General features: G+C 36.0%; 1 pseudogene; it reads left to right on the forward strand.

Annotated features, from left to right (window-relative positions):
* The window catches only part of LOC114037730, a 78,849-nt pseudogene extending 65,659 nt beyond the window's left edge, over positions 1–13,190 (forward strand).
* The last annotated feature ends 253 nt before the right edge of the window (positions 13,191–13,443 follow it).

Here is a 13,443-nt window from a genome sequence, read left to right on the forward strand (position 1 = left end):
TATCTATCTATCTATCTATCTATCTATCTATCTATCTATCTATCTATACATATATATTTTACCTCCAACTACCCTAATACTGAGAAAGGTCTCATGAATTACAAATATCATCTTTGCATGTAGGAATGTAAACAGCTCAGTTTTAATAAATCCCTTAGGATTTCTCTTTCCTACCTACCCTTTTATGCTTCTCTTGAGTCTTATATTTGAAAGTCAGATTTTCTATTCAGCTCTCATCTTTTCATCAAGAATGCTTGAAAGTCCTCTGTTTCACTGAATGTCCATTTCTTCCCTCAGTTTTGCTTGGTAGATGATTCTTGGTTTTAATCCTATCTCCTTTGACCTCCGGAATATCATACCCCAAGCCCTCCAGTCCCTTAATGTAGAAGCTTTTAAATCTTGTGTTATACTGATGTGTTTCCAAAATACTTGAATTGTTTGTTTCTGACTGCTTGCAGAAGAAAGTAGCCTTGACCTGAGATCTCTGGAATTTAGCTATAATATTCCTAGGAGTTTTCCTTTGGAGATCTCTTTCAGAAGGTGATTGGTGGATTCTTTCAATTTCTATTGCACCCTCTGGTTCTAGAATATCAGGGCAATTTTCCTGATAATTTCTTGAAAGATGATATCTAGGCTCTTTTTTTGATCACAGCTTTCAAGTAGTCCAAAAATTTTTAAATTATCTCTCTAGGATCTATTTTCCAGGCCTGTTGTTTTTCCAAAGAGATATTTCACATTGTTTTCTATTTTTTTCATTCTTTTCATTTTATTTTATAATTTTTTATTTTGCATAAAGTCATTAACTTTGATTTGCTACATTCTAATTTTTTAATGGTAATTTTTATTTCTTTTTTTTGTGTTTTCAACATTTACTTCCACAAGATTTTGTGTTCCAAATTTTCACCCAATCTCACCCCTCCCCCACCCCAAGATGGCATGCATTTTGAGTACCCCTACCCCTAGTCTGCCTTCCTTCTGTCTCTCCCCCCCTTCTGTTATCCCCTTCCTCTTCAATTTTCCTGTAGGGCAGGGTAGATTTCTGTACCTCATTTCCCGTATTTCTTATTTCCTAGTTGCATGTGAAAACATTTTTTTAAACATGTGTTTTTAAAACTTTGTGTTTCAAATTTTCTCCCTTCCTCCCTCCCCACCCACCCTCATTGAACTCAATATAGGCTATACATGTGCAGTTATGCAAAACACTTCCATAGTAGACATGCTGTAAAAAACTAACTCTATTTCCCTTAATCCTATCCCACCCCCCCCATTTATTCTCTTCTTTCTTTTGACCCTGTCCCTCCCCTGAAGTATTCACTTCTGATTACCCCCTTTCCCAATCTGCCCTCCTCTCTATCATCTCCCTACTCTCTTGTCCTCTTTCCCCCCCATTTACCTGTAGGGTAAGACAGATTTCCATACCCAATTGAGTGTGTATGTTGTTCCCTCCTTAAGTCAAATTCTATGAGAATAAGATTCACTCATTCCCTCTCACCTTCCCATGTTTCCCCTCCACTATAAGAGCCTTTTCTTTTCTGTTTTATTTTTTGTTAGATAATTTACCCCATTCTACCTCTCCCTTTCTCCTTCTCCTAGTATAATCCTCTCTCACCCCACAATTTTATTCTCCAGATATGACCCCTTCATTTTCAACTCACCCTGTGCCCTCTATCTATCTATCTATCTATCTATCTATCTATCTATCTATCTATCTATCTATCTATCTATCTATCTATCTATCTATCTATCTATTTATCTCTCTATCTATCTATCTATCTATCTATCTACCTATCTATCTATCTATCTATATCTATATATACATACATATAATTTTTTCCCCTCCAACTACCCTAATACTGACAAAGGTCTCATGAGTTACAAATATCATCTTTCCTTGCAGGAATGCAAACAGTTCAACCTTAATAAGTCTCATGATTTTCTCTTTCCTGTTTACCTCTTCATGTTCCACTTGAGTCTTGTATTTGAAAATCAAATTTTCTACTCAGCTCTTGTCTTTTCCTCAAGAATGCTTGAAAGTCCTCTATTTCACTGAATGACCACTTTTTCCCCTGTAGGATTATACTCAGTTTTGCTGGGTAGGTGATTCTTGGTTTTAATCCTATCTTCCATTCTAATTTTTAAGAAAGTATTTTCTTCAGTAAACTTTTGGACTTCTTTTTCCATCTGGCCAATTCTGCTTTTTAAGGCATTCTTCTCCCCATTGGCTTTTTGGACTTCTTTTGCCATTTGAGTCAGTCTATTTTTTAAGGTGTTACTTTCTTCAGTATTTTTTTGGGGTCTCCTTTAGCAAGATGTTGACTTGTTTTTCACATTTTTCTTGCATCACTCTTATTTCTCTTTTCAGTTTTTCCTTTACTTCTCTTACTTGCTTCTCTTTTTTAGCTCTTCCATGGCCTGAGATTGATTCATATTTTTCTTGGAGGCTTTGGATGTAGGAGTTTTGACTTTGTCATCTTCTTCTGGTCATATGTTTTGATCTTCTTTGTCACCAAAGTAAGATTCTATGGTCTGATGTTTTTTGCAATGTTTTCTCGTGTTCCCAGTCAATTACTTGAGTTATAAACTCTTTTTTAAGGCAGGGATCTGCTTCTAGTGTGGGGAATGAACTGTCCCAAGCTTTGGGAGTTTTGTGCAGCTGTTTTCAGAGATACTTCTAGAGACCTGTAAATTTTCAGTTCTTCCAAGGTGATATGATGAAAGGCAAGGTGTTTGCTCCTTTCCTGGTCTGGACTCTGGTCTATGAGTGACCACAAGCACTCTTTTCTGCCTTGGAACTGTGAGGAGGATTCCCTCTCCACTGCCACCAGAAGCTCCACCACACCAATGCTCCTTCTCACCCCAGGACTGCCACCCAGAACTGCAACCCAGATCCAAGCACAGGCAAAGCAAAAGAATCCTGCCTCAGAGCCAGCAAAGAGATCCCTGCAATCCCCTTCTGATCAGCCACTCAATATCCCCACCCCACTGTGAGCTGAGAGCTCCAAAAGCAGCTGCTGCCCCGGGGCTACTCCAGGACTGGGACCTGACCATGCTCCTCTCTCACCAAGGTCCACCAGACCTTTTCTACTGACCTTCTAAATTGTCTTTGATGTTGGTGGGTTGAGAAGTCTTGAAACCGCTGGAGCTGCTAGTGATTCACTCCCCTGAGGCCTGGTCCAGGTTCCCTAAGGCCTGGTCTTTACCTGCATGGCCCACACTAAACTGTGCTCCTCTCCCAGCCCAGTGCAACAGACCTTTCCTGCCAGCCTTCCAGGTTGTCTTAGACTGGAGATTTGTTTCACTCTGTCTTTTTGTGGGTTCTGCTGCTCTAGAATTTGTTTAGAGCCATTTTTTACAGGTAGGGGTTTTGGGGAGAGTTCAAGCAAATCACTGATTTTACTCCACCATCTTGTCTCTCCCCTACCTCCTGGGACTGTTTCTTATGAGGTTCCTTTCAGCTCTAGATATCTGATCCTTGAGGCAGGTAGGTGGTACAATGGATAGTATGCTGAGTCTGGAGTTGGGAAGATAAGTTCAAATCTAGCCTCAGAAACTTAGTAGCTGTGTGACTCTAAATAAGTCATTTAACATCTCTTTGCCTCAGTTTCCTCAACTGTAAAATGGGGATAATAATAGCACCTATTTTTTAGGGTTTTTAATATATTTGTAAAGCAGTTAGCATAGTATCTGGCACATAGTAGACACTATATAAGTGCTTATTTCATTCTCTTTCCTATGACCTCCTCCCCAGATGAAAGCTATTGCCATCTTCTTAAATGTCTTTTTTTTTTTTGGCAATTGTGGTTAAGTGACTTGCCCAGGGTTACACAGTTAGTAAGTGTCAAGTGTTTGGTCTGAGGCCAGATTTGAACTCAGGTTTTCTTGACTTCAGGGCCAGTGCTCTATCCACTGTGCCACCTAGCTGCCCCTTCATCTTTTTAAATTTCTTTTTTTCTTTTTCTTTTTTTATTTTTATATTAATTTATTTTGATTTATCAATAATCACTTCCATATGCTTTTGAGTTTAAAATTTTTCTCCCCCTTCCTCCCCACCACCCTCCCCAAGATGGAGCAAAATCTGATATAGCCTATACATATACATTCCTATTAAACATATTTTCACATTAGTGATGTTGTAAGTAAAAATTAAAACCAATAGGAGGGACCATCAGAAAGAGGAAACAAAACTCAACAGAAGAGAAAAAAATAACAATTTATAATATGTCATCTTCTTAAATCTCTTAAAGGACATCATCTAGACATTATACTTATCACATTCCTAGTCATATGTATGTTTATTTTTTCTACCTTTTTCTTTCAACTGCAAGGTCCTTGAGCATCATACTCATGTTAATTCTACTTTTATACACTCTGCACCTAGCACAGTGCTCTGCACACAGTGTTTTTTTTAATCACTATAATCACAGAATCTCAGAGTTGGAAGTATTCTTAGAGACCAAATCCAATATGTACTTGTACAAGCATATACTTTATACCATACCCAACTAGCAGTCATGCTGCCTTTGCCAGAAAACTTCTAATGAGGAAATCTCACTCCTCAATCTCAAGGTAGCCCATTTCACTTTTGCATAGGTTTGATTACTAGGAAATATTTTTCCTGAGATAATGCTGGTCTGAAAATGTACTCATTGCTGTTCATTCTGCTTCTGAGGTTAATCAGCACAAATTTAATTCCTCTTTCATGTACTAGCAGCTAAAATATTTTAAAACAGCTATCATTCCCCACCTAAGCCACATATTTTCCAGGCTAAACATTTCCAGTTTCTTTACTCAATCTGCTGTGACATAATCCTGAGGTACTTTCTTGGTCATTGAGGTTTGGATGCTCTTCAGATTACAAATGACAACCTAAAATATGGTTCTTCAAACTGAATGCAATTGTCCAGGTATGATCTGATCAGGACACAATGGGGTTATTAGTGCCTTTGTTTTGGACCCTTAGTGGAGTCTCAGATGATGTATGCTTTTTTTTTTTTGGCTCCCTTGTCAGACTGCTGATCCACATTTAAGGTGTGTGTCACCAACATATCCAGATTTTTTAATGGAAATCTTCTCTTTTTGCATTTCTTTGTATCCCCAGAATTTAGTACACAATGCCTAGAACATAATAAGCACTAAAAAAAAGTGCTATTTTAGTCATGCTTCTCAATCATGTACTTTGGAAGTTGATTTTTAAACCCAAGATTAGGATTTTATATTGATGCCTACTAAATTTCATCTTGGGAAGCAGTGTAGCATAATGGAAAGGGAAGTCTGTCTTAGAATCAAGAAGACCTGTGTTACAGAAACAAATGAGCACAGTAGCCTAGTGTTTGATAAATCCAAAGGACTTGAGTATTGTGGCAAGCACTCAGTATTTTAAAAATTATTTTTATTTGTTTGGTTAGATATTTCCCAACTACATGTTAAAAAAATTTTTAAGAATCATTTTTCTAAAAATTTGAGTTCCAAAATCTTTTCCTCCCTCCCTTAAAGGGAGGGAGGAAATTAATTAACTAATTATTAATAACTAATTAACTAACTAACTCCCCACCTTTAAGAAAGCAATCACTTTGATCTCATTTCTATGTTAGATCATGTACAGCATATTTCCCTACAAAGTAATAGCTGATTATAATTGATTATAAATAATTGATTATAAAGATAATCAATTGTGAAAGACTTAGCTACTCTGATTAATACAATGTTCCAAGACAATTCCAAAGAATTCATGATGTAAAATGTGATCCACCTCCAGATAGAGAACTGATGGAATCAGAGTGTAAATTAAAGCATTTTTTTCTTGATTTTTCTTGCTTTTTTAAAGAACATCGTTAATGCAGAAATATATTTTGCATGAATTCATATGAATAATGGATACTGTCTTTGTAATGGGTGGGGGAAGGCTTAATGAATGGAGTGAATTTGGAACTGAAAACATTAAAAGAAAAAAAGAAAAAAAGAAAAAGCAAGCAAGCTTTGGATTCAAATCCCATTTCTGATATATACTGGTTGTATAATCCTGAACAAGTTACTTAACTGCTCAGTGTCCCTAAGCAATTTCTAAGAGTTCAAGTTTCAGAGAAGTTGCATTGATAGAGGAACTTCTTGTACCAGTGAAATCATAAGTCATAGGTAGATAGATAGAAACACACAAAATATGCATAAATATATATATGAATGTGCATATCTGTATATATGTGTAGATGAGTGAGTGTATAATGTATGTATGTATATGTCTGTGCATGCGTTCATGTATGCATGTGTGCATATGTGTATATGTGTGTGTGTATCTGTATCTTATTAGATTTGGTCATAGACTTTTAATATCATTTGGATGCAGATTCTTTCATTTCACATGTAAGCTATTCTTCACAGCTTTATATTACCTGAAACTTTGATAAACATGCAATCTTTGTCTTAATTTGTTGAATTGCAGTCTGTTAGCTATCTCTAGAATTCATTTTAGAGAACTCTGACTGAAAGAACTCACTAAAAATTAAAGAAGACTTTTAGCTTTTCCAGTTGGGACTATCATTAGTATTCTGAATTCTCTCTTATCATGCTGAGGTTATCTGGATCTTTCCACTTGGGATGACACCAGATGAGATAGGTTTTCTCTCTTGACTTATTCAACTAGAAAAAGAAAAAGAATGTAGCACATCTGTCTTTGTTCCAAGTACTTATTTCACAACATAGACTATCTCTTGTTAATCCTTTGAGAGTAACTATAATCCTTCTCATTCTTGGTTACCATAGCACTTAATGTCAATTCCATACATTTGGGGCACTTGTTTTTACTCTCTAAGTGGCCATTCAAGTTATTATATACCATTATAATATAATAGGACTAGGCTGAATCCAAGGTCAGATAGGCATGAATTCTCACTGCTGCAGACAATCAGGACAGAGTAGGATGCAATGTCAAACAAGGCAAGATCAGCAAGGTTTCAGACAGGCAGGAACAGCTCCAGCAGGGCCGCTCACAAACGTTAAGACATTTCAAGTGAACTCTTGTTCTGACATGATTCTACTGCCAACTGGGGGCTTTTATCCTGGTAGTTCATCCAGAGGAATAAAACAAAATAAATAAAATAAATGGATAGACAGATAGATACACATATACACAGGATGACAGCAGTAATGAAAATTATAAAAACACTAAAATAAAGCTGAGCACTCTGTAAATATGAAGAACAATAATTGGATATTCAGGAGATATGCATAGCTCTCTCCTTTTCCCTGGAAAGCTAAGAAACCATGGGCTCTCAGGTATAGTTATTATATTGGGTTTGTTAATTTATTTTCTTTACTAAAGAACACTGAGTGGTGGCATACTGGGAGCATGGAGAGTCAATCCATAAATAACTATGATTTAAAAAGAATAACCTTTAAATAAAACTGATATATTCATGTGTATACACACACACACACATATACATATACCTATTTTACTATGAAGTTAAATAGTTTTATGTGCATGTTTTATTGATGCCTTTTATATATGTATCTCTGGACTTCTTTTCCAAACCACTTCATCAACTAAAACTTAAATATGTACATATGACACATATACACATAAGGAATTTATTCATGTAAATGTTATGTGTAAATATATACATATGTATATTTGATGTGCATATATAAAATATGACTATATGACTTAAATTGGATATTTGTATGTATTAGTTATATTTATACCTTTTCTTCCTTTTTTGAAAGATCTGGATTTTATTTTTTTAAATATCTTTAAATTAATAAGCATTTATTTTCTCTCCTACTGAAAAAAAGAAAAAACAAACAAAAACTCTCATGACAAATATGCATAGTCAAGCAAAACAAATTCCTACACTGGCCATGTACCCAAAAAAAATAGATATCTCATTCTTTACCATGAGTCCATGACCTCTCTGTCAAAAGGCAGGTGGTATGCCTCATCATCAGTACTCTGGACATATGCCTTTTGTTGCTCTACTCCTAGTAGCTCCCGGCAGTTCAAGAAAACTGAGGCCCAAAGAGGTTAAGTGATTTGCTTAAAATTCCTTATATGAATGGTAGAGCTGGAATTTGAAGGCAGGCACTCTGACTTGAAATTCAACACTTTCTACACAAAAGTTATTAGACACAGATAGACTTGTCTTAATGTTCAGAATTTCCTTGAATTTCCATAAGTCAAAACAGCAACTCATTTATTCATGCCTGTAGGCAGAGGAGGAGAGGAGGGATAAATTAAATACATGGATAATCCTTCAACCTTATTTTAATGATTGTTTTCAACTCCCTTCTCTGTAGCATTTACAGTCTGTACCATTCATTTGGCACTCAGTGTTCACTGCCTTGTATTGTTAGTTATTTTTGTGTGTGTCTGTAGCCTCTGTCTCCACTAACGCATAAGGCCCTTGACAGCCGGGATTATATCCTGTACTCATTTTTCTCCTCAGTGCCTAGGACATCATCCTGAATTTACTGAATTAGGCATTCAATAAATGCTTGATGATGATAATGATGCAATTTGATAGCCTTAGTAGGGCTTATATGTATAATCAATTCACCATTATACAGCAGCCAATGATACATTTTATGGATTATCCAGGCTCCTTGCTTCCCCTTCTGTGCTCTAATCAACCACCTTTTGCTCATTGCACTCTGGGACCTTGCCAATCCAAGACAGTTGGTAAGAAAGGGCAGAGAGAGAAGGTGAAGCTCTAGTCAATCAAGTCTTCCCTGACTTAGGATCTTGGGCAGCAGCTTTATTGGAGGAGGAAATTGAAAGTAATCATGAAAATGAGGTTTAGGGATTATCCTTGGATTTTATTTATCCCTACTCTCACCTTTCCCTACAGACACCAATAATGAGTTTGCAGTGTCTTGACTCATGGAAATTCAATGAAATTCTGAGCTTCAAGACAATTATAGCTCCTCAGAATTAGAACAAAATATCAGGTGGACTGTTCAAAAAGAAGTCTGTACAGATTTGATTTTTGCTACAAATGTCCTTTATTCTAGTGCAGTGATAGAACCATTACTTGTAAACATCAGGTGATTAAGAAGTAAAAAATCACCTTGGAATTAAAGCATGTCAAACTTAGTTGAGGAAAGGTTTGAGAAAATATACCCTTGAAAAAAGAGAGAAAAGAATGAAAGAAAGCTCCCTCCCAAGCACAGAAACCTATACCAAAAAGAAAAAAAAAAGGCTAATTGCCTTCCAAAGTAGGTCATTTTCCAGTGCTCACATTTTCCCACAAAAGTGATCTCTGACTATGGGGACAGGGACATTCTACCAAGGCCCAATGACCAACAGGGGAAAAAAATCAATCAAGGGCCACAGGGGTGTAAAAAGCAATGAACTGAATTCTTTAAAAAAAAAATAGAGACATAGAAGAGGCCATTTGCCTGAATTATGAATTAAGACCAGGAAATATAAATATTATTTAATAAACATTCTCCATTTCATTTTCTGGTGGCTGAAGTGAGTAGAACCACTCTAGCACTTTCACTAAGGGAATCATTTATTTCACCTCTGGTCTGCTGCTGCTACTACTGCAATCTCGGTCAAAGTAGAGACTCTAAAGACTCCAGGTGAAAAGCAATTAAAAGAGTTAGGAGTAATGGCTACTCTGCTTAACTCAGCTTCAAAGGGCAGTGTTAAGAAGAGACAACATTCTGAAGTAGAGAGCCCCACTGAACAAGTCAGTGAAACAAAAATAGGTTAACTTGCACTTTTTTTCCCTTTGTCTCCTATGCTGACTGCTTAAGTGTTGTCTGACTCTGTCTCTGTCTCTCTCTATTTTTCTTCTGCTTCTCTCTGTTCTTGTCTGTCTCTCTCTTTCTGTCTCTGTTTTGGTGTGTGCCTCTTTCTAACTCTGTCTGTTTCACTCTCTTTACCTTCCTTTTTTTCAAATCACCATCCTTTGTTTTTAATTTTTTTTCTGTCCCCCAGCCACAGACTATACACCACTAATTCTCACTGACTCAGTAATTGAGAGTACTATTTACTACATAGTACTACTTAAATGAACTTTTGTTGGAAGAGAAAATGGCAAAGAGTAAGGATGGCCCAAATATAAGAAAAAATAAAAAGAAAAACACATCAATAACATCACCTTCATAAAAGTACAATATCATTTTTTCTTTCTATCTTTTTAAAATGTTGTATTTCATTGAACTTAATAATCAAACTTTTCAACATACAAAGACCAAGACAACTGTATAAAAATTGAACTTCTTTTAGTTTGTTTCTACATTATACATATATATACATATGCACATATGCATATGTGTATACACTTATATACAGACACATGTGTGCATATATATTTAGCAAGATAGTAACAAAATTTCTCTAGGCCATCTTACATACTTTTTTGGTTTTCTTCTGTTCAACTTTTAAAAATATTTCATTAATGCTCCTTTCTTTTCCATATCTATTGCTACCTGCTAAACTACTTTCCCTTTTATCCTAACCACTAAAAACCTTCAGTTGTAACAAGTGTCAGGATAGGCACTTAAACTATATCTTCACTTATATAGGGAATTTCTGGTTAAAAAACTCCCTCTATCAATGCAATTCAGCCCATTTTCTGCAACTTAGAGAGCTATAAAGTTGCCTGGAGTGCTAAAAAGTTAAATTATTTGCCCAGGGTCCATAATCAGTATGTATGGTAGGATCTGAATTCAAGTTGTCCTGAGACTATTAAGCCACACTGCCTCTAGAAACAAATATCTATAATCCAGAACAACATTGAATGCCTTAGCCACTTCTGAGAATGTACTCTCATAACCCCTCCAACAACTTTCTATTTTCCTGTTTTGAAAATCTTTGACAATTTGAAGACTACAACTGATTGAAAGGAACATTGAAGGAGAGGCATATTAACTCACATTTAGAAGAACAATGAATTTGTTCAGTCATTCTCTAAAAGAGTTCAGGATGCTATTCAAAAAGTCATTAAGCTGTACATACCATTGGTTCTGTGGTACTACCATTAGGCACATATCCCAAGGAGGTCAAGGACAGAGAGAGAGAGAAAGAGAGAGTTCATATGTATAAGAATATTTGTTTTGCCATTTTTTTCATGGTTGTTGTAGTAAAGAACCAGAAACAAAATATATACTACCTGTCAATTGGGAAAAGTCTGAAAAAAGTATCATTCTTTACATAACCCTCATTTTAGTTACCAGAATATGGAATTTAAGAGTGTTTATTAAATGATGTTTTATATTTTCTACTCAGTTTATAATTCAGGTAAGAGTTAGCACTTTATGTGTCTCTCTGTAAAAAAAAAATAGATGAAATTAAATTGTTTTTTAACTCCCTGTGGCCATCATTTTTTTTTTCCTGTTGGTCTGTGGCTATTAGAAGAATGCCTCTTTCCCTAAATTCAGAGATCACTTTTTTGTGTGCCTTTCATGTCTTTGTATCATTTGATTCTCATGGCAAAAATCGGTGAGGTATGGATCATTATTCCCATCTTAAAGATCAATAACTTTGGGCTCAAAGATACTATAAATTTCTTTGGGTCATAGCTAATTGGTGAGATTTAGTTTTTTGATACCCAATCCATGACTGAAACTAAGTCGTATTACTTCTTACTGTGCCATAAAACCATTTTTTTCACAGCTCTAATTATAGTCAACTGAACAACCATTTCTTAAGACGTACTATGTGCCAGGTACTATACTAAGCACTGGAGATAAAAAGATGAAAGTTTGTAGGACCCCAATCTTAGTTGTCTAGGAGATCCTGGAATAATACATCACTATATCCCACAGGAAAGTAGTAGGAGGACCAGTCCAGACTTCCTTTACAAAACACAAAGAGCTTGACCATAACAAAATGTCCAAAATCAGAAAGAAGCCCAGGAGAATGTGCAAATGAGAGGGAGAGAGAGAGAGAGAGAGAGAGAGAGAATCCCACATAAAAAAGGTATTATGGTTACAAGCAAACTCAAGATGAAAAGAATGACTCAAAAAAAAAAAACTACAGGTCAGGTCTCAAAACCACTTAAACTACAATTCTTGAAAGATATGAAACTCGCATTGGACAATGAGCTTTAAAAGACTGTTTGTTTGCTTTTTTAATCAGTAAGAGTGCTAGAGGGGAAAAATTGGGAAAGTGGGAGATATATAAGAAAGAATTAGAAAAGGAATTAACAATTTGACAAAGGATGTATAAAACCTTGCCCAAACAACAAAGTTCTTGTCAATTAGAATGGGTTAAATATAAACCAATGACTCCATGAAACAACAAGAAATATTAAAATAAAGTCAAAAGACTTGGGAAAATGGAAGAAAATCTCACTGCAAAAACAATTGACCTGGAAAATAGAGAAAAAATGAAAAAATTAAAAATCATTGGACTATGTGAACACCATGACCAAATATATATACATCATATTTCAAGAAATCTTACAAGAAAATTACCCAGATGTCTTAGAACCAGAGAACAAAATGGAAAGACAAAAATATAAAGGCACAGCCCCTCTCAACCTGCAGAGCTCAAGCAGCAGCCACAGGCACCAGGGCTGCTGAAGATGTTCAGGCACCTTGGCCTGTGGGTGCCCAGGTGGCATGTGTCCTTCCTCAGCCCACTGGTCCTAGAGTGCCTCCTCAGGTATATTTTTTATAGAATGTTGTAGAGAGAAAAGACTTTAAGATATGGCTTGATAACATCTCTATTACATTTCTTTCCTTGACAGACTTGCAGAAAAATGAAAGTCTGAATCTCCTGATTAGTCTAAGTGGAGCAATCTAGCTCAGGCATCTCTCCAGTAGCCTAGAGACTCTGCTCAAGTGCTACTTCCTCAAACTTCTTCCCCCAAACTCAGTTTTTATTTGTTAAAATGGCTCAATCCTAAGACCTTACTCACATGTTGCCTCATCTTGGAATAAGATTCCAAGTATCTCTACAGAGGCATGGCAGACAGACTGTAAAAACTCAAGTGGGCAGATTGATGATTTATGCTTTATATTGGAAAAAAAGTTTATTTGAAGCTAATTTTGAGAATGAAGCAATTTAAGGAGACAGTACTGTAGTATATGTACTTTACCACAAGGACAGACTTCTCTGTATAGGGCTAGATGACTTGTCTGAAAAACTCTGGGATGTGAGCAAAGGACAGGGCATAGATGACATCCAGACCCAAACTTGTACTGCTATGAAGTCTGATGAACAGAAACTTGCATCTGCATAGCAGCTAAAAATGACTTTGGGTTCTGAGGCTGCTAGTTGTAATATAGCCTCTGTGGGAGCCAATTTTTCATGAACCAAAGTTCATACCTAATAATATCATCAAGCAGTGAACAATCATTTATTTTCCTGGGTGGGGAGAAAGGTGGGGGAAGAGGGAGTGTTTTATTGACATATTGCAAAACATCATGCTAACAGTCTACACCAATGAAACCCATTTGTGCCTAGTTATGTTTGTCAGTATAAAAGAACAAATT

This window comes from Vombatus ursinus, unplaced genomic scaffold (assembly GCF_900497805.2).
Source record: "Vombatus ursinus unplaced genomic scaffold, bare-nosed wombat genome assembly UNPS02010548.1, whole genome shotgun sequence".
Taxonomy (NCBI): Eukaryota; Metazoa; Chordata; class Mammalia; order Diprotodontia; family Vombatidae; genus Vombatus; species Vombatus ursinus.